The sequence below is a fragment of the Magnolia sinica genome, chromosome 2 (assembly GCF_029962835.1).
Source record: "Magnolia sinica isolate HGM2019 chromosome 2, MsV1, whole genome shotgun sequence".
In the NCBI taxonomy this organism is placed as follows: Eukaryota; Viridiplantae; Streptophyta; class Magnoliopsida; order Magnoliales; family Magnoliaceae; genus Magnolia; species Magnolia sinica.
The window spans coordinates 68720190-68740252 of NC_080574.1; the positions used below are offsets into that span (position 1 = coordinate 68720190).

The 20063-nt window shown below is 40.9% G+C and overlaps 1 long non-coding RNA gene across 1 annotated transcript; it reads right to left on the reverse strand.

Moving 5' to 3' along the window:
- Nucleotides 1-4190: 4190 nt before the first annotated feature.
- On the reverse strand, nucleotides 4191-7315 carry LOC131229233 (uncharacterized). The gene is made up of 4 exons (XR_009163224.1): nucleotides 7094-7315; nucleotides 6594-6764; nucleotides 5243-5361; nucleotides 4191-4393 (listed from the first exon to the last, which is right to left on the reverse strand). It is a non-coding gene; the product is annotated as an uncharacterized LOC131229233 (long non-coding RNA).
- Nucleotides 7316-20063: the final 12748 nt, after the last annotated feature.

Sequence of the window (20063 nt, forward strand, 5' to 3'; positions counted from 1 at the left end):
AACCAACTGCATAACAGATGTATAAAAAGAGATTGCCTAACTGACAAGATGGACAAAGTTATCCACGGCCCACCCTCCACCTCCATTGCATCACATCACAAACACAATTGGAATGGTGGGGGTTTTTTGCTCTTTAGGTACATGATCAAGATCCCTAATGAGATGTAATGGAGATCGAGGGTCACACTTTCCACACGATTTGACATTGAAGAATCATTCACAACATTCATAGTGATTCCTAGAATTTTTTTGGGAGATCTTCCACTTATCATAAGTGAAAATGCGGACTTCCATGCATGAAACCTGCCATTCCCAAAAATTCAACTTACCGACACAATTTCTTCAATAACCATTGCTCTATTACCATCCTTCTCAAAAAGGCCATATGCACAATGAGCATGTTGCTCATAGCAGATAATAGGCAAACTAGGTAATTGTAACAGATTTAGTTGTATAGAGTTATATGACAAACCTGCAAGATTCTGGGTCATTCAGATTTTATATAGCTTTAACTTTTAAACCCATGGGTAAGACAGTTTTTATTACTAGATGTTTCTAAACTTGCCCAATCTTCATATATCTTTTATTTTATTAATAAGGAAATCAAACTTTATTGGCTATGTACTTCCTCCTTGGAGCAAATTTATTTTTAGTCATTCATCTCAAACAAGACAGAATATCTGTGTACTGTCTATAGATGCATGTAAATATTTACACATGTTAGAGATCTGGAACAAGTATTTGCAACAACATAAGCAAGGGTTAAATAACATGGCATTCAAACTGGTATGTGGTCAAGTTTCTTACTATGGGAAGGAACTGAGTGGCAAATAAAAAAAGAAAAAAGGAAGCAAGAAGTGATTTTACCAATCATTTAGAATGGCCCGGGTACTGTTTTATTTATTTATAAAATTTTTACTTTTCATTTTCTTCCTTTGTAGTAGGGGCACATGGCATTAGTCTTACTAGCATTGCTGTGGGCTATTTGGAAAGAGCGTAATATTGGGACATTTAGTAACAACAAGTAGTCCGCGAATGAGGTTTCTAGTGCATAAGAAAACTTAATACACAGGCTTGTGCTAAAAAGAGTTTCGGGGTACTTTACGAATGATTTTGAAGGAATGTGGGGAGTTGATTCTTCCTTGTTAGGGGAAGGATGATCCCACATTTCCTTCCCTTCTTGTGCTTATAGTTTGTTTTGGCTCTTTGGGCTTCGTAATAAATTTTCATCACCTTAGGAATAAATCACTCTTTGATTGCTAGCCTTAGACTATAGCATATGTGTTCCTCTCCTTCTAGGTGATATATCATAGAAAAAAAAAAATATGGTTATCATATCCCTTTGTTACTTAGTTTGCTACCTGTTATCTCATGCTGCACCAATTCCTCTCTTTTTTGGGCAAGCAATTAGGATAAATATTGAAAAGTCACAAGATGCTTGGGCAATGGAAAGAGTTAAAGAAGAAACATAGAAAGAAATAGAATAGTCAAAAGAAAAAAGGGAAGGATCCAGGACTTGGAAAAGGAAAGGGGAAGGAAATGGAGAAAGACGAAGGGGAAGAAGAAGATATGTGCAGGGATAAAGGATGGAAATGCAACTGGTTTGACCAGAGACTTGGTTCTTATTTAATTTCAAGAAGGAAATGAGGTTTCCACTTTAAATTGGTCAGAGATGGAGTTAACTTTTTTTTTTTTACAAGCAGAAAACATGGTTCCTACCTTAGTTTCACTGGAGAGTTCTTTTTTTTTTTTTTTTAATAAAATAAAATTTCAACGAGGTCATAAGGTTTCCACTTTCGTTTGATCAGTTTTTTAGTGAGCAGTTAGGAGAAAGATTGAAGAACCCCCAAGATGCTTGTGCAAGGAAAGAATGAAAGAAGAAAAAAAAAAAAAAAAATATATATATATATATATATATATATATATATATATATATATATATATATATATATATATATATATATATATATATATATATATATATATATATATATATATATAAGGGGGAATGACAGAAAGGGAAAAAAGAAGGAAAAGAGCCCATGACTTAGAAAAGGAAGGGGAAAGAAATGGGAGAAATATGAAAGGGGAAGAAGAAGATATGCGTGGGGAGGAAAGGAGAAAAGGCAAGTGGGCATGCTTTAGTTTGACCAGAGACTTGGTTCTTATTTAATTTCAGAAGGAATTAAGGTTGCCCCTTTAAATTGGCTAGAAATTTCATTATTATTATTAATATTTTCAAGTAGGAAACATGGTTCCCACTTTAATTTGACTAAAGACTTGGTTCTTTTGGCAATTTCAAGAAGGTGACTATTAAACAGGCCAAACCAAGAGAAAAATACAAGGGATTTATATTAAAAAAAGGGCTGGGGCACTCTCACTAGAGTAGAGCTCCTAGAGCACAAGGTGCTACATTGCTTACACACGCCTCACTAGATGACTTGAACCCCTTTATATAGATAGGAATTACAACCCACATTCCTACAAGTATTTGATTGGGACTAAAGTCACAAGATAATAAACATAATATACAACACAATAAAAGGTTAGTTTGGACTCAGTGGCATCCATATCACCTATTTAGACCATCCATTAGGTCTAGTTCGCTCTTCACAAGCCACCTTGAAAAATACATATTGGTCAAATGATCCAAACAGCCAGTTAGTGGCATACAAAATAGATGTACAAGATTGTTCATAGAAGATAGGCCCAGTCACGGATGTATAGAGCCATCTGATTACTGTCAATTTTTTTTTCCCAGTAACACAATGAGGGGACTGGACCTAATGGCTGGTTCAGGTAGGTGATATGAATGCCAAAAAGTCCAAATGCAACCATAGCCCACTAGATCATAACTAGTGAATTAAATAACGGTATGGATGCACGTATCACACAATTAGGATAGGGAAACATATCAACATCACATGACAAATATCAGATGTATTGCTGTTTAAGGGAAACATTGGGGAAATGATGGAATTTTTCAATAGAACTTCAAGATATGTTGAAAGAGACGATTACACACAAGTGAAAAGATCACAAAACAAGTATGCCCAACACATTTCCTTTGTATAGAAAATGTGCTGCCTAATAGAAGTGATGCAATTATATCAAAAATGAAATCATAGAATTCATAAGTCATACAATACAAGTATGAAAACAGATTTCCCCCAAACAAATTGGGAAGCAAATGGATTTTGTGGGGATTTTTGCATTTTTCTTTAATTATTTCCAGTAGGGGAATGTATCACAATCTATCGCTAATACATATCACAATGTATTGCAATGTATCGCATGTATCAACAAATTAGGGGAATTTTATTGAGAGTTTTTGGCATACATTGTGATATTTTGTGCAATACAGGGGAATTTAATAATTGTGTTGTATATTATCAGCCACAAGATATCAATAGTATCAGCTGATATAGATATTTAAAATTTTAAATTACTGATCATAACTCTATAACATTGTTTATAAGATTCCCAATTACCTTCTATTTCTTTAAACCAATAGAACCAAATACTATTACGGAAAAAAATATTAAACTTGACAAAACTCATTAATTATATTGTGGAAACCATGAATTCTAAATCAATGGGATGGTTGTGTCCATTTGGTTTCAGAAACGAGAAGAGTCAGTCTTTTAACCGTGATTTGATTTGGACCGGATGGCCCTATCCGTTTTTGTTTCACATGAGAGATGGTGAGTCTTTTAATGTCATTCAAATCAGATATGGTGACCCTATTCAATTGATCAGATAGGAGACAAAACGAAACCAGATTATAAACATTGGCCTTACAAACATTAAGGCAGCTCCTGCCAGTGATGTTTTCAAAGTAACCTCAAATTGCAGTTAAGTTTCTTTAAAGTCCAACTTGTATTGAAAAAAAAAAAAAAACGTATTCGCAATTTGAAGCCCAGGCCTTCAATATGAGTGCTACGGCCTTGCCTGGTAAACATCTAAAAATGAGTCCATCTCATTTTAATTAAACGCCATCATTTTAACAGTAATTATGATATCCGATGCATAATTGTTGTATCTAAAATTAGATGAACTCATTTTAGGCATCTACCAGAGAATGCCCAAGAAATCACTGTTTCGTCATTTGCACATTTTGGTGGTAATAATTCAAATTCAATTCAATAGTACACGGCCAAATACATCTGACTGATCTCATACCAAAAAGTGCTTGATCAAGGCTCTTGTTGTCCAGATACTCATAAACCAGAAGTCGCTTATCTCCCTCGACGCAACATCCATACAATTTTACAAGGTTTCTTTGTTAAACTGAAGATATTGTAGCAAGCTCAGCCATGAACTGACTCCTTCCCTGGCGATATGCCATCGATAGTTGCTTGACAGCGACCACCTTCCCATCCAAAAGTGTACCCTAAAGAATACCACAGTCAAATAAAACCAAGTGAATAATCACATGTGCATGTATGTAAGAAGGCATGCCTTCATGTATTGATAAATCCACGCATACTTGCTCAATCCCACACTGCTAAACAAGTCTAAGGGCGTGTATTGATAGCAGGAATCCCAGGGAAAGGGGCTTTTTTTTTTTTTTTCCATTGAAAAGATGGCTAGGGCTGTTTAGATAGCATGAAGACTCGGGATTCCAAAAGTATAATCATTAGACTTGTCCACCCTAGCATATGATACAAGGTGACTTTTGTCAAATAAAACTTAGATCTCCACTTGCATCCAAACATACCACTAATTCTGGAATCCTACTTTCTACAGTAAATATGAAAACAATCATTACATAATCATTATAATCTCCTAATCCACACCTTGGATTCCTTGTATCCATACACGCTCTAAGGGTGCGTTTGGATGAACTACCAAATAAATAGCGATTATTAGTCTAATGAATTGAAAATAGCCCAATTGTAATCTCCTTAGAATTCATATTGAAGATCTAGGCTCCAAATTGCAATTTCGTTACGTAATATTGGAGTTGAAAGAAACATAACTCCAATTTGAGAGTGAATCCTTATTATACAATGAAAAATGCTGAGGCAATATCCATAAGGTGAGATTGAAGAGGGGTATCACACGGTTTGTGCCTTCATGGCACAGGTGATACAGATTAAACTACTAAACTATTATGATTCAGTTCATTTGTGCATCCAAATGTAAGCTTAAATCACCAGGAAATAACTAGCATAACTTCTTAGCTGTTCTTCTTACTCAATCAATATAACTCAACCATCTGATTGTGATGCTAATTTACCTTGTAAACTGGTCCAAATCCTCCCTCTCCGAGTTTATTCATAGGATTGAAGTACTCTGTAGCAACCCTAAGCTGGGCATAGCTAAAAGTGTTGGGTTTTGTGCCCATTCCTTGAAAATCTGCATACAATCAAGAAGGCAGATTTCATTCATAATTCACTCTGAAGGATATGCATTCATCAACATGAAGAGGATATGCACAGAATACTCAGGTCTCCGGTTTCTGCAGTGGGTCCCATGGATCAATGATCCGGACTGTTAATTAATTGGGCCATGCAGTGGATGTACCATACCTTGAAAACCTAACATTTCAATCTGTAGCTGGCAAATAGAATGTTAAGAAGAGAAATACAGCAATGGTCCACATTCAACTGAAAAAAATTCCAAGATTGGTGGCTAGGATCTTCCAAATTTGGAGATTCCGAGAGCATGGTCCATCCACTAACGAAGTTCATTCACCATGTTCTAAGTATTTATTTATTGCGTTAGAGAAGATTTTAAATGAAAGTTAGCAGAAGTATGGAAATTAAAATTATAATTACACATAGCAATACCATCATACCCAATGAATAAACTGGCCCGTCATGTATTCTTAAATCAAATCACGATAACTGCAAGTTTGGATGCAAAAGTGAATTTTATTGTGAAGAGTCAGCTTAATAAAGAGGAATTGGCAGAAACTAGTGATCATCCCTAGGATCCATACAGAGGAAGCAAGCAATTATATGATACCCAAGCTGAAAATATACAGTGTCTTTAAGACCTGACTTGTAATCTACACTGTGGATGAGCAAAGTGAGATCCATGGCTTAGTAATCTACACTATGGATAACAAAAAGGCCCCACCATGGATATGTGACACCCAAAAATCCCCATTAGAACAATCTTAACCCTTTGGTCAGTGGCCTATGAATGGATGGTTAAGAAGAAATACAACAGCATTCCACATTGAAACGACATGAGACCAAAGATTGAGTGTTACAATATTCCAAATTGGGAAATTATTGGGAATCACTCCTCCACATTGGGGCCCACAAGATCAATGCCCCAGATTTAGTGACACAGGTCCCACTTGTACAAACTAGAGGCTTGAGGATACTGTCCTTGGCTTCCTCTGAGGTAGCCCCCCAAATTGCAGTAACGTTTCATAGCGTACAAACTAGAAACCAACATAACTGCATTTTGGAGCCTGGACCCTCAATTTGAATGCTATGGAAGCTACAATCTGGTTCCACTTTATTAGAGTAATAATAGCAATTCAATTTGATAGTCATCCAAACATCCTAAGTAACTTTAGCATGTCTGAATTCAAGCCTTTGCAAGTATTATTTGTTTATTAACATTAAAGATACCTTCATCTTCGTCATTGGCCAATCTTTTCCTTCTTCGTATTAAAATATAAAAAGCAAAAATGGTTAATATGATCACTGCTCCAATAGAAACTGATATCCCAACAACCAATCCAGTCCTGTTCTTTGTCGAACTGATTGTTGGTGGAAGATTACTAACAGTCAGTATAAAATCTAGAAAAAAAGAAAAAAAGAAAAAAAAGAAACAAATAGCAGTCAGTGTTGAACTACTTTGGGAACTTCGAGTGTTTCCTTGGTACTCTGTTGGGCTAAGTAGCAATACCTCGACTGAATATAGAAGAATTAACAAAATGAAGGTGCCAACATTTTAATAATTACAATCAAACCCTAATTGCAATTCAACATGTTTGAAGTTGGACATGGGGTTATCAGAATCGATTTTTAGGGGCTAGACACACTCTGATAATTTTCACTTCATGGAATTCAAATGTGTTGAAACAAGACTAAAAATAATTGTAAACATTCAGTGGAACTTAATTCACCTGGCGTAACACTGATGCCCAAAATGGATGGTCCATAGTAACCACCAGTAGGAGGAATGCAGCACGTTCCCTTTCCAGCCCAAAATAGATGAACTTCGAGGTAGTTCTCAGATACACGAACCTTGAAATCCTTCTGAATAGCATGAAAGGAAACCCCACCTGCATCCCTTTTTATATTGAAGTCTTCGAGTACTAAATTTCCCTAGAGAGTTAATGAACAGCGCTTCAAAACCAATGGAGATTAAAGGCATCAGGAATTCATATAGTTATATCACAATTTTGGATTTTACAATTATGCAGAAGGGGGCATTTATTGCCTAATACCTGACTTGTCGACAGAGGATCTGTAAATATCAATCTAGTAAGTCCGGTCAATGGATAACCTGCAGTTGAGAATCACACCAAAAACAATCCTATCCACATGCACTAGCAATCTTCAAATGGGTAGCCAGAACACAAATAAATAAATAGAAGAAGAAGAAGAAGAAGAAATCCTATCCATACATTCCAAAGCATAGATACAGATCAAATGGTGCAAAAAAGGAAAAAGAAAAACAGGGTAACGTACTGGTACTCCGTTCACAGCTCCAATGGTTGAGACAGCAGCAGTTATGGCTTCTCTAACTATGGCTTCTAGAAATCTTCTGTACACCCTTCCGCGGATTAGGTGATCCAGAGAGAGAGGCGTGTTATGGCGAGGAGGGCACGGCCGAGAGATCAGTGTACTTCCTCTTGCGGGCCTTCTCGGACTTTGGTGTGTTCCGGTGAGGAGGGCAATGGCCGAGAGATCAGCGTCTTCAACCAGCAATGGAAAAGGAAGCCAGATCAAGAGGGGCCAGAGTGGAAAATGGAGATCGAGAGACGTGAGCGTGAGAGAGAGAGAGAGAGAGAGAGAGTTTCGGTCGATTATTGAAGGGATGAGAGAAGAGGGGAGAAGGGTTTTGGGAGAGAAGAGGCGCGCGGGAGGGAAAAGCGCGATTTGGGGGTAAAAAATCGGTTTTAGGTTTTTTCTTTTTTTTTTTCCATTTAAAACGAGCGGCGGTGGCTTCCTTGTTCAGGGGCAGCCACGTAAAAACGCCCCTGATTTCCAGTGGGGTTTGTTGTGGCCGCCTGTGATAAAAACGCCCCTAATACGAGTTTTTTTGTAGCGAGCTTCTGGAGTTTGAATATCTGCAACACCTAAAACCAGATTCTGGAATTAAGAATACCTCTGGCATCAGTTTCCTGCTATTTACATGATTTTACGACAGCTAGAGTAAAATCATTTACCCTTGAAGTAACTAAACATACAGTTACCAACCAACTATTGAGTAGGTTGGTGGCAGGGAATCTTCATGGTGTGGCCCATCTTTTGCACGCCTTCCATGTTCTACACTCACGTGTTAAAAAAACTTGTTATTTTTTAGTAGCGGTCCATCTCAATCAGCTATTAGATTTATAATAGCTGACTACACTGCTCATCTTATGGGCCCCCCTTACAATAAGTAGGGATAGAAAAGACATGGCTGGGCTATGCTGAGGCCTATCAAGCTCGGCCCATAATCTAAATGTTGGAACCCAGGCTTGGCCCCAACTTACTAGTTGAACCGCTGAGTGTGGATGCAGGTAGTCCTATCCTACCTTCAAGGGTGAATTATTGAAGCATGACTTTAGATCCACTGGCTGCAGTACCAACATAGAAATACCAATAATTTCACAATGGAATGCCAAAGTGGCACATTCATCGGGATGTGTTGGGGACTCGTGGAGTTGAATCAACCAAAGTAATTGCAATCACATAATCAAATCTAATAGAGAACAATATGAACTTACGTTAAAAAATTCTTTACAAAAAAAAAATAAATCACAGCACAAAGCAAGAATGCGATAAAATTTTATTAATTAAAGCCCCAGTAAGAAAGTTTTTAACTTTTTTTCTTTCCAAACTGTCTTAACCCTTAAGCATATTTTCCTCATTACTTTAATTTCATTTACAATCTTTTATTTAAATCGAAATGAAAATAAAAACAATTCACGAGGAAACCGTGCAAACTGCGCAACACGTCAATCTCTAAGATCATCAATTGAAATCCTTCAACTTGTTGACTAGAGTTTTCAACCAATCGAAAACACATTGATTTGTCACCTCAACCGGTCGAATCTTTCGTCTGTAAACTAAAGCTTTTGATCCATTAGTCACACTGGTCAAAGGCCCCTATTTCAACACAAATTTAAGATATCCCACTTTCAACCTATAGTCCGTGAGGCTTTCTTCGGGGTGAATATTCTTAAGGTTGAAAGTCTGGCCAGTTTATCAAGTGAGCCACACATGTGAATAAAGTAATGCACGATAAGTGAAACGATAAGCAACGGTCCAGTTTTTAGCATTCACGCTCATCTGCTGTCCACCTGATGAGTGAGCTGGCCTCAACTTTAGGATGGAACAAACGCATCGAGGGGAGTCTTTGATAGACGTCGTGGATTCCGTACACGTGCCATCTTCTTTTTTATCACTGGTATTGAGGGGAGTCAGACGAAATGCATTCATTTGCATGGGACACAACACAATCTGGAAGGTTTTAAGAAGGGGCTTTCCATCCCTACCATTCCTTGTGGTCTGACCTAAGCATAGTGAACTTTAGGGGGTGCAACTTGTGGACGGAGTGGATGTGGGCCATCTATCATGGTACGGCTACGCACGAAATTGTAGAAATACGCTTATTAGTTATCATACACTAGTCACAGAGAGCAACCAGGATCCTAGCTAAGATCTTTGCTAAGCCACGCGCGTGTACAAGTCAGCTAATACACGGCATCACATAGGCACACGGGATTATCGAAGCCATCCATCATGTGGACCTCACCCTTTAGATGCTACTGCAGAACGATCAAGCTGGTCCACGTAGTAGTGTGCCATGATATTATAAATAAGCGAATGGGTTGGAAAACTTCTGGCGATTTTTCACAACCATACATTTTTTTTCAATTAATTGTAGCCCACATAATAAGTGGACTGATCTGATTCTTGGCATAGGTAATCCACATAGTGGCAACCTCCTGATTGATGGTTTGGATATGTTACATGTATGCCACGTTGGCATATGTGGTGGCATATGTTACAGATACATTGTACTATTGTATTACCAAGGGTAGAAACAAAGGTTGCTGCCGCTAATCAGGCTGGGCCTAAATATCAATTCACAAGCATCCAACTAACTAAATTTTAATGCCTAGAAACAGATAATCAACTGACCCACCATTTACACCCACCCTTTTTTGACAGATACATCCATTTTCCACTTTCAACATAACAACACAAATATGTATTACCGTATTACCATAATGAGAAAATGGGGGTGTTGTCAATCAGGGCGGGTGTAAATCTCAAGAAACAGGTAGAAACACCCCTTTTTTTTCTATTTTCAATAACATAACAATCGAAGCTATTATGTATCAAAATGAGAAAAAAGGGTCCATCTATCAATAAGGATGGGTGTAAATTTCAAATCCAAAGCATCAACTCCACTGCAAATAAACCAAGAAACAGAAAATAAGGAAACCAAAATTCACACCTACCCTTTTGATGTATACACCCTTTTCTACTTTCAGTAATATAACATTACACCTCCCCACCATTGTATTACCAGGATGAGAAAAGATGGTGTATCTATCAATCAGGGTGGATGTAAATTCAAATCCCAAGAATCAATTCTACTGCATATAAACCAATAAACAGAAAACAAGGGAGCAGAAATTTACATCCATACCTATTATGCATACACCCTTCTTCTAATTTCAGTAACATAACATATCCGCCTCTCCACTATTGTATTACCAAAATGAGGAAAAAAAAATGGTGTATCTATCAATCGGGATGGGTGTAAATTTCAAATCCCCAACCATCATAACTAGAAAATTAGGGGACCCACAATCTACGATCACCCTTTTTTGACAGATCACCCCCCTTTTTTACTCTCAGTAGCTTTACAATACAACTCTGTACTACTGTATTACCAAAACAAGAAGTAAATCTCAATTACTAAAACAGAAGAGATGTATAAAAGAGGGAAAATCAACGCACAAAAACAAACATGAAAAAGGAAAATTTGATTCGTGAAGCAAGCACCTGGAAGAAGAAGACGCCGCTGCACGTTCAACCTGAACCCCAACACCCTATCGCAACAATGGAAGATTGATGGAAGAAGACGCCGCTTGAAGGAAGAAGATTGAAAATTGGAAAAGATAGGAAACAACGCCCTCATTATTTTAGAAATCCTCTTCTGAAAAAGATAAAATTTTCAAATCCAAAATAGTGTGTTCTCATGCCCCAGACTCGGTAACCGGACCCACAAGGAACTTGATGACCGGTTCTGACCGCAACAACCTCCATAGTACCCCATTCTCGGCTCCTGAGGCAAGTTCCGATCCTATGATCCTACAAAGAGGATTTCCAGAACGGCATACTCATACCAATTATGAGCATACTCAAGATTGCAACAAGTACATCTGAGAATAACAACGGACACACATCACAAAATCTACTAAGAATTTGAACTTTTACGAGCTTACATCAGGTCCAAAAGGACATACATAAGATAATAGGAAAAGAGAGAGAAATCAGCAACACTAGAGTCCTCGAGCTCAACTCTACTCCACGCTTTGCTGCTACGACGTCTGCATAGGATCTCCTGCACGCATCAATCGTGCATAAGCTTATAGAAGCTTAGAGGGTGGTGTAAGTGTGTAATAATGGTGCACAGAAGAATAGCATGAGGTATAAGGAATGAAACATGCCTAATGAGAATATCACTAGCCTTACCAAGGCTTATCATGAATACGATGCAATGAGTATTGGACGCCATACCAAGGCAATTCATAAAGGGGCTTACACAGCCAATGTTAATGCGATGCAAGTAAGTCAGTGCTCATATCCAAACCATATATCAAGTACATTTCCAATATAAGGAAATCACCAGGGTCCATTACATTACTGAATGACTGTCGCTCTTCAGACCCCATATATTCAAACGAGCGTAAGAGACCTCACTACCCACCTGTGGACAATCAATCACCAGCAAGGCCTGACGGTAGTGAACCCATTTAAGAGCTGGTCAGACTCAGCCTAGCAATGCCGCCTCACACCAAAAAGGTAAGGCCACACCTCTATCCAACCGACTACACAACAGTGGGAGTCGCAGCCTGACAGTATAAGGCTCTCGTGCGCTCATAATTTTCACTTGGTCACGGCGTTGGAATAAGTCCTTGGTACTATGGAAGTTTTGAGAATTTCACCCATGGGCATCCTATGCACCTGGTATGCTCAAGTAACATTTCCGGTGTCCACACATACGGTCATCCACGAATGTCCCTGTGGAGGCAAGGCCCTAATGAAGAAAGGGCGGTATCATTATGAAATGCGATGCCAATGCATGAGTCAATCATACAGATCATGCACTAGCTGCAGGCACATAATGTGCACGAGGGGAGAAACTCAATCCCTCAATGACCACCACACAATGTAATCAATTCATACATATGATGTATATGGGTCATAAAAATATAAGTTTGCTACCTGTGAAATATGGAATCTTCCGTCCTAAGAAGGGTCGAGGTTTAGGCACATAGACAGGTGTTCTAATGAGAAGAAAAATCCTTTAGTGGGGTCCTAGTACTTTGGGATGGCCCACAAGCTAAGAGAGTTATAATCAAAAGGAGAAACGGTCCTAGCCAGGGCCATGGTGGGCTTTCAACCACCTACAGGGGCATATATGGGCCTACCTTTGGGCCACCAAGGAGGACATCCAACCTCAACTGGGTCCCAAAAAGGTAGCCTACTACATATGTAAAGAAAAGTTCAAGGCACAATCAATCTATGGCCTTGTGGGCATGCACTAAGCTTGATACATAGGCAATTTAGTGGGCCCTTAAGCAAGGTTAGGACCCAACCATAAGGGTCATGGGTTCACTCATTGTGGTGGGCCTAATGGGCAGCCCATTATCCCAACATATGAGAAATCCTTATATTTAACACAAGTAAGTTAGGCCTCACATTTTGGCCCAAGTATGGATTTATAAGCAAGGGCCCAACTACTTGAGTATTTGAACCATAAGACCCATCACAATGGCATAGTAAATATAGGACCCAAGGGTCCAATGTGCCTATCAAAGTTCCAGCCCAATCAAGGTTATAAGGCCCATAATTAACTAGGAGACTAGCTCAAGAAGAATCCAATTGGAATGGGCCTTTAATCATGTACTAATTAAGCCTAAAAAAATAAGATTAAGATGGTAAGATAATTGACTTAAATCCTCCTCAAATCTAATGGGCCATAATGCCCCAAAAGAACATTTATAGGCAACAATTATTGTGCTCAATGCCAAATTCCAGCCCACCCAAATTTCTGAGTTGGTTGGAGTCCAACAATAGAAGTATTTCTTAGTATGTTTAATCCCTAATGGACCACACACATCACTGTGGGCCCCACTAGATGAGAGAGGATATGCAACACATATATCAAGTTGGCTAGGCCGTTGGAATGCAGGCCCAGTAGTAGCCTAAGGCAGGGATGTCCCATGTGTAGGCAGCGCTATGGGCCTGGGGTATCTGGCCCAAAATCCACCCAATGGACCCCAATTGAATACCAAAAAAAAGGAGAGGATGATCAATCCCCTAAGGACCCCACATGGTAGGATGGTGGGATATACAACACATCAAGGTGGGCCCACGAAGCAGGCTGGACGGTCAGCCCAGGCTGGATGCCCCAGCCTGGGCGTCCCTGCCTAGTGGGCCACTCCCGGCCGCACCACGGTTAGCTCAAATGTCCGTTGGGTCTAAAATTTTATAGGGTGACACTTGAGTGGGCTACACCCCCATAGAATTTTAGGATTTTTGGATAACTAAAATTATTTTAATTAATTTAAATAAAACAGTCTGTCCAGAAAATCAAACTGACCTGGGCATCCCAACGTGGTGGGCCAGTCCGGTCCTTGCCACAGTGTGCACAGGGGTCCATTGGCCCCAACAATTTGTAGGTGGGTCTTACCATGAGTGGGCCACCTCTCTGCAAAATTTTCAGATTTTTGGATAACTAGAAATATTTTAATTAATTTTAAAAAAACAATCCGTCCTAAGATTCTACCTGATCTGAATACCACAATACAGTGGGTTGGTTCAGCTATTGCCATGGTGTGTATAGGTGTCCATTGGTCCTGAAATTTTGTAGGTATGTCTTACTATAGATGGTCCATCCCCTTACAAAATTTTAAAATTTTTGAAATGGTAGAAGTATTTTATTTAATTCATACAAATGTCTTACTATAGATGGTCCATCTCCTTACAAAATTTTAAAATTTTTGAAATGGTAGAAGTATTTTATTTAATTCATACAAATTATGGACAGCAAGGTCCAGAAATAATTTCCTGCTGAAACAAAGGTGCTGCCCTGACTTTTGTGCCCCATTAGAGTGGGCCCAGGTCTGCCAAAATTTAGGAAACTAAAGGACAACATTCCCATACAAGTATACCCCAAGGTGGGGTCCACAAAGGTGGTCCACCATTTCAGAAATAAACTGATAATTATGTTTGTACAGTAAGCAGAGTGGCTGAACAGTCTAGAAAATCTAGACTATCCACCATCCTTGGCCAACTCTTTTGGGTGATCAAACAGGGACAGATGAAGGTGAAATTTATCATACTTCTAGGTGGGGTCCACACCTTCAGAAATAATCTAATAATGGGGGTAAAATATCCTCTAAATCAGTCCATAATCCATGCCAAAAACAACCCAAAAATAGTCTAGAATTTTTCTGGACAGCAAGGTATGCCTGAAAATAACTGAACATAACTATTGAGTAAAGGGGGAAATACCCCACAAAATTTGTGTTGTGGTCCACCTTAGTGGTCCTCACAAACATCCAGGCCATACCCTTCTCATAAAACTCATTACATGTAATCAAAATGGAGCAAGTTAGACACTAACGTCCATAGAATGGATAGCAAGGGGCATCCACCTTGCTTGGATGGTCTTGATATTCCAAGGCCACTAAGTGGGCGACACACATCAAGAATTAAAAATAAAAATGATGGAAAAATAAAATCCAGCCATGAGGGTAGGGCCCCGCTACTAATGGGTCCTCCCAAGAGTCAATCTCAACCATACAACAATGTTACCTAAACGTGCAACATTAAACTAACGCATGCATGATCTTTGACTAGAATGGGTGGTTGGGATGCCATCTCAACATGACTTCTAGGGTCTAGATGCCCTTGAAATAAAGTGGATGATACAATACATTACGATGGGGTCCATAGAGAATGGCCCCATCATGTTTCGTGACATGCATGTAGGATGGGCCAAAAGGCCACATCCGTGGGGTCAAATGGGGTCCCCACCATGGATTGGTGGGTCCCATATGATCTAACTAGGAAGAAAAAGAAGATCAAAGGGTACAAAATAAAATCAGAAATTATAATCACCTACTTGCAAATCAAGCCTCCAAACTCCTACACCATGAAGGTCTTGAGCCTAGGAATAAGTTTTAATGGTGGAGATCTACTTTTAATGGAGGGATTGAGAGTATTTTGAGGATTATAGGGCTGGAGAAGAGAGGGAGAAGGAGACATTGGAGTGGGGTGTTGCTAGCAATGGAGGGAAATGAGAGGGAGGGAGAGAATAAAGAGAGAGAAAAATGCCATCATTATTTTGTAAGAGAAGTCATCATAGCATAGGGAGGAAATTACAATGCTTAGACTTTTAGGCTACGCTTGGGTGGTGTTGTTGAGATGGGTGGTGTTTCCATAGAATTTGTGTGGTGTGTGTATAGTGTATATGGGACTTATGCCATGGAGGTGGTCCACATGCATTTGCACAAAAGTGGGCTACATGATCAGGGGTCATACTATGTAATGCTCATAACTTTTGATCCATAAGTCGAATGGACTCACAAGACACGTTGTTGGAACTGCAACAACGATGCAAACAAGGTGTCATAGGTCTCGGGTCGATCCAGGTTAGGTCTACATGACTGGACCCAAGGATAACTGTAAACACAATCCAAGGGTCACAAGTTGCCGAAATTCAACCGGTAGGACAGCGGGACTACAAGAAATAAAATGCATACTCACACACACATGCACATGCAGGAACTTAGGTCGGGTCTTACAACCCTCCCCACCAACAAAGAAATTTCATCCTTGAAATTGACAAAACCAGAACAACAAAATGCATAAATATCATCATATATATATATACCTTAATCATCAAACACAAGAGAAGGCAATGCAAGAAATACAAGTAATCAATCATCGAATAAATGGAGATAATGCTCTATAATCTCAGCCTCACGTTCCCAAGATGCCTCGACCTCGGAATGATGACCCCATTGCACCTTCACCAAGGGAATGACCTTGGTCCTAAGGACCTGCTCCTTCCGATCAAGAATACAAATCATCTGCTCAATATAGGAAGCATCCTCAAGGACCTCAAGTGACTACCAATCAATCACAGGAATAGTGTCTAACCCATATTTTCATAACATAGAAACATGGAACACGTCATGGATCACGGACAACTCAGGAGGTAAGATAAGCCTATAGGCCACAGCGCCTACGCGCTCAGTAATCTCAAAAGGTCCAATGAATCTCGGAGCGAGCTTGTCCTTCACACCAAAATGAACCACTCCCTTCATAGGCGAGACCTTGAAATATAACATGTCCCCAACTGTGAATTCGAGGGGCCGACGCTGACGATTAGCAAAACTTATGCCGACTCTGAGCTGTGCGCATCCTCTGCCTGATAACATCAATAGCCTCTGACGTATGCTGCACAAGCTTGAGACTTAAGAGACGATGCTCTCCTACCTCGGTTCAACGACTAGGAGATCTGTACGGTCTACCATAAAGTGCCTCAAAAGGAGTCATGCCGATAGTCGCCTGATATCACGATACATCTTCGTGGAGCTCGGGTGAATGATAAGTCTTGATCGGTGTGCCTCAATCATCAGATCACTACACAACTCTGGCACGTCTGGGACACACAATCGAAACCAATCTGCCAGTCTGACTGCTCCACGGATACGGCCTCTGCTCGGTATTCTTGAAGTGACTCGTCCGTCTGTTGAGCCTCGATCACCCTAGCCACTAAAGAGAATTGAATCAACAAGCTCGAAAGCTGAATAATGGAAGACTGCAGGCCGAACTCAAAGTTAAACTCTGAAACATCCTCGACCATCTGCCACTGTCGAACCATCATATATGCTACTAGGCCTCGTGGCTAACGGCTGAGCGCGTCCGCCAACACGTTCGCCTTGCTCGGGTGGTACTGAAGATCAAAATCATAGTCCTTCAACAACTCCATCCATCGCCTCTGCCGTAGGTTCAACTCGAACTGCGAAAATAGATACTTCAAGCTCTTATAATCCGAGAAAAGCTCGAACCTAACCCTATATAGATAATGCCTCCACACCTTCAGTGCGAAGACAACTGCTACAAGCTCTAAATCATGAGTGGGGTGTTCAGCTCGTGGACCTCGAGATGGCACGAGGCATACACCATTGGTTTCCTGTGCTGCATCAGTACAACACCCAAGCCAACTCTGGAGGCATCGGTGAAAACAACGAAATCCTCACTCCCATCAGGAAGAGCGAGAACAGGAGCGGAGGTGAGGCGGTCCTTCAACTCCGTGAATGCCTCCTCGCATGTGTCACTCTAGATGAACTCGACACCCTTCCGCATTAACCAAGTCAGCAGTGTAGCAATACGAGAGAATCCCTCAATAAACTGTTGGTAATACCTTGTTAAACTAAGGAAACTACGGATCTCAGACGCGTTCGTGGGCTGGGCCCATTAACGCACTACATCAACCTTCGAGGGGTCTACAATGATACCCTCCGTCGTCACCACGTGACCGAGGAACTTCATCTCCTCCTGCCAAAACTCACACTTTTCCAGCTTCGCATACAGCTGGTGGGCACGGAGGGTCTCAAGTAAAACTTGCAGGTGCTTAGCATGGTTCTCTAGGGTTGTCGAATATACATGAATATCATCAATGAATACCACCACGAATTAATCGAGGAATGGTCGGAAGACCTCGTTCATCAGTTGAATGAATACGGCGGGTGCATTGGTCAGTCCAAACGACATGACCAGGAACTCAAAGTGACCATAGCGCGTCCGGAAGGCCATCTTCGGAATGTCCTCTTCTTGGACCGAATCTGATGATAACCGAAGCGCGAGTTTACCTTGGAAAAATACTGTGCACCTTGTAACTGATTGAACAGATCATCAATAAGGGGAAGCGGGTATCAGTTCTTGATGGTGACTTTGTTGAGCTCACGATAGTCCACACAAAGCCGCAACGAACCATCCTTCTTCTTCACAAACAACACCGGGGCTCCCCAAGGTGAACTGCTGGGACAAATGAAACCTAACTCCAACTGCTCCTGCAGTTCCCTCAACTCTAACGGTGTCATTCGATAGGGGACCTTTGAGATAGGCATGGTATTGGGCACCAGATTAATCTGAAACTCTACCTACCGATGCGGCGGCAAACCCGGTATCCCTGAAACACATCTGGGTACTCGCAAACAACTGGCAGTAGCCTAATACTCTCTACCATAGAATCCTCAACAACCGAAGCCAAGAAACTAGATAACGGCTCTCCCCTGGGCTCGGCGACAAACTAAAATACTGGCAAGCCTGGAATGTGAAACGTAACCGTCCTCACGGCACAGTCTAAGATGGCACAATATTCTACAAGTTAGTCCATACCCAGAATCACATCAAAACCTACCATCGGCATCACGAATAGATCGGTGGGAAGAAACATCTCACCCACTAATAACGGGTAAGAAGGACAGTGACGGGTCAACACAATAGACTTTCCCATGGGAATCGAAATAGTCAAGGCCTCAGACATGGCCTTCGACGGAATACCGGTCGATCGGCAGAATTGCTCGGCCATAAATGAATGGGAAGCGCCAGAATCAAACAAAACATGAGCGATGCAAGAAGAATACCCTCAACAATTCCACTGGTCGATGACTATGGGTCCTAGCCTGACACCTACTGAGCAGAATGAAAGTGGCCTTAAGCCAATAGGGGAAGCAAACCGGAAAACTGAGGGTCCTGAGTCTGAGCCCGCTAGGCTGCTATACACACTGGACCCAGGGACCAGACATACGGATATCCCTTCTGCTGATGCTACAGCTGCTGTTGTCTCTACTGAGGAGGTCTGCCTGGGTGCCTCTACTGCTGAGGAGGAGCCCTAGGAGTGGCGGGTGGAAGCTATGCTCTCTGTTGCTGTTGAGGGGGACGAGGCGGAGGCAACTGGAATGGCCTCTACTACTGAATGGGGTGAGGGCACTTACACCTCTAATGCCTAGCCTGTCCACAACTAAAGCAAATACCGGAAAAGGAGTTGAAAGATGAAGTGGCTGGCGGTGCTGAAGATGATGATGAAGCTACTATCTGAACCGCAGGCTGTCAAAACCCTGATCTGCTCCTTCATCTCTGCTGACGGTGCTGCTTGAAACTGCCGGGTGATGCTGCCTGAAACTGCCGACTGGTGCTCTCCTCTTCTGGTCTCCACTGGAACTCTGCTCTCTCGACCTCTAGGTCATAACCCAGTCCTCCTCATAAAATAGTGCTCGATGAACAAACTGGTAGAACGTCTCCAAGCAATGCCCTACTAAACGGTTATGAAGGGCACGACGTAAATCAGTCACAAAATGACAGGCCCTCATCTTCTCATCGCTGGTGAGATGAGGAGTAAATATAAACAAGGCCAAGAAACGGGCCTCATACTGAGATACAGACAAATCACCCTGCACTAAGGTCTTGAACTCGATTGCCCGCTGGATCTAGACCTGCTCAGGGAAGAACTTCTAGTTGAAACAGACCACGAACTTCTCCCATGTCCAAACGATCTGAGGTCCGACCATCCTGGATACGGATGACCACCAATGATGGGCCTCACCCTGAAGAAGGTAGGTC